This window comes from Prunus dulcis, unplaced genomic scaffold (genome assembly GCF_902201215.1).
Source record: "Prunus dulcis unplaced genomic scaffold, ALMONDv2, whole genome shotgun sequence".
Taxonomy (NCBI): domain Eukaryota; kingdom Viridiplantae; phylum Streptophyta; class Magnoliopsida; order Rosales; family Rosaceae; genus Prunus; species Prunus dulcis.
The window spans coordinates 28,229-31,083 of record NW_023010074.1 but is presented as its reverse complement, the minus strand read 5'-3'; the positions used below and the strand labels follow the sequence as shown (position 1 = coordinate 31,083).

The window sequence follows — 2,855 nt, the reverse complement described above, 5'->3', positions numbered from 1 at the left end:
CAAAATTCCAAATCTGCAGATTGGAGAAAGAACAGGTAGCAAAACGTGCTGCAAGTGAAAAAAAAATCAACAATCTTGTTTTAGTCTCATAGTTTGGCATAAACAGAAGAAAATATAAAAGAAGATATTAAAAGACAGATAGAAATTAATGATTGCCAGAAAGCTTACAAAGACTGATGATTCACACCCACGAAGGTCACCAAAGCAGCATTCCTCTGCAACAATTTGCAGAAACCACAAAGGGTTCTCACTCTGTCACTGGCACTATGATAGCCCTTCCCAAAAGATCTCAATCTGCAACCAAATGAAAAAAAAATGCACCGAAGCATCATACCATTGTTACCAAGAGACCGGAAGGAAGCAGAGAACTCAAAATTGTCTTTGGACCAAAAAAAATGCAGTCAAGTCTTCAAGGAAATGATGAAAACAAAATCACAAGCAAGATTCAAAAAGAGATGATTTTTCTTTTCTCTCAACACCAAAAACCAGACTCCAAATTAGTGTCTCAGGCAAAAAGCAAAAGGAAAATGGCTCACTAATTTCAGGCTAAGAAGCCTCCTGTGTTGCGGCTGTTGAAGAACCCAAAAGCAAACTTAAGCCAAAAACAAAGAAGCTGAAAGGGAAACAAAATTCAAAAGAGAAGAAGAAAGACTTGCCAAAGCTAAATGGATGCAGAGCTTGCTGCCAGCAGCTTTCTTCAAACCAAAATTCGGTCTTTAGACCAAAAACAAAATGAAGAAACTTGTTGCTCAAAGAGAGCCCTCCTGCCATGCCCAAGATTGAAGAAGAAAAGCAACCAAAAAAAAAAGAGTTTCGTATTACTGAAAGAAACCAAAACAAAACAAGGAAGAAATAGCCAAAAGGAGACAAAGCAAAGGAAAAGTACCTTTGTACTTTGACAAACTGACGTGTTGCCTTTAAGCTCCCATATTTCCAATGGGTTATGTAGTCCAAGTCTGCCTTCAAGTTCCCAAGACCTCAAATTAATATTTTAATGGTTTATGTAGTCTAAATCTGACAGATATGAGCAAAGTAAAGGTCTTGCTTTGGTTTTGGCGTCTAAGACTCTAGGCTCCGTATTGATTGTGGCAAATGAGTGGCTGAAGAGATATATAATTGGGTCCAGTTTGAATTGATCCAGATAAGGATGGGAGTGGCTCAGTTTGGATCGATCTCTACTACTCCAAATAGATATCAATTTCAAATGCAACTAGCTCTCAAAGTTTTTCTGACATGGACCTTTTGTTGATGGGCCAACTAAAAGGCCCGAAAAACAAATTGATGGGTCGATAAAACAAATTACCCATTAACTCTCAAAATATTTCATGGGTTGGTCCAAATAAATTATGTGGTTAATGGATTAATCCTTAATGGGCTCATTAAAATGCCTTTTAATTTTCTTTGGACATTAACAATAAAAATGGTACAAAACCATTCCAAATTTTCCCATGGGTCATCTACCCGTACAAATTTCAATGGATCAAATTCAAATTTCTCAAATATACAAATTATTTCAAGGGGTCATTCATTCCTTGAAAGTCCAATCAAATTCTCTTGAGAACTACAAAAGGCTTGATCCCCAAAATGGGTTATGTAGGCAGTCTAGGGTTCCCTAGATGCAGCCGTAACATCAAATCAAATTCCATTATTTATTTCATTTGTCATATTGGAATCAAAGGGTTTTCTCTTTATAAAGAGATTATAATTAAGAGATATTTTTTATCTTGAGTGGGTCATATTCAATTAAAAATAAAAACTCCTATTTGTAAATAAGAGTGAGATTATGTTGGGTGAATTTTTAATTTCTTTATTACACTTTTTATCTAACACTCTTTGAATTTGTTTTTATTGGAAAAGTAAGTGACTAATTCTTGCATTGGAGAGGGAGAAGATCAGTGACTAGGCCATGTTTTTCCCCCCGGTGGAGGAACCAGTAGGGAAAGGGACTTTTGAATTTACTATCAAAATTAATGAACCAAGGGTGACTAAAATCAATTGTTTGGTGAAGAAAAATTGTATATCAGGCTTCAATGTAATCATAATAACAATATTGTAGATCTGACTGGAGAATTTTTAGATCATAAGGGTGTTTACTCCATTCTTCTTCACTTAGGATGTGATGAATATACATGGAATGGTAGAGAATAATGTGGGGATTATTACGGTCTTTGATAGGCTTGATTTCAATTGACTGGGTCTCATGAAGGATGTCCCTATAATATTTAAGGGATTTGTAAGGAGCTTGAGGACAAAAATGGCAATTTGGAGGAAAGTAGGCCTTTGCAATTGTGACTGGATTGGTAATATTGTTGTATTTGGATTCAATAATGAAAAGGTGAGTATTGCTCTTAGAAAGGTAAGGAGATGACTTGTGCAGAGGAATTGGAGATTGAGTCTCTTGGGTACTGATTTGAAAGGGATCATAACTGGAGACTAAAGCGGACTGATAATTTGGTCAAATTTGGCCGACTGTGGAACCAAGTGGATTGAACCTGTCACTAATTTGTATTGGAGAACATCTCGGGAAGGGGACGATTTGAGAAGGAGACTCTGATTTGACTGGGTTCATTGATGCTGGAAGTATCCTGGGTGGCTAGGGTGACTGGGGTTGGCTAGCTTGTTCTTTTTCTTTACTGGGTCTTCTTGCTGCCACGACTTTCCCTGTAAGAATTCTCTAGTAAGGAAATAAGGAATAGAATTCTCACTGCTTCTCAAATATTCAATATTAAAATTATTAAAAAAAAAAACTTAAAATAGCTTGCCATTATGCAAAAATCTATTTTGATGCAATGTTTTGAACATCTTTTCCTATGGTTCGCACTTTGCAATCGACTTTGACTAAAAAATTTTGATTT

General features: G+C 36.1%; 1 long non-coding RNA gene across 1 annotated transcript; it reads right to left on the bottom strand.

Moving 5' to 3' along the window:
- Positions 1–936, bottom strand: LOC117612799. The gene is made up of 3 exons (XR_004583568.1): positions 887–936; positions 169–764; positions 1–48 (listed from the first exon to the last, which is right to left on the bottom strand). It is a non-coding gene; the product is annotated as an uncharacterized LOC117612799 (long non-coding RNA).
- Between the last annotated feature and the right edge of the window lie 1,919 nt (positions 937–2,855).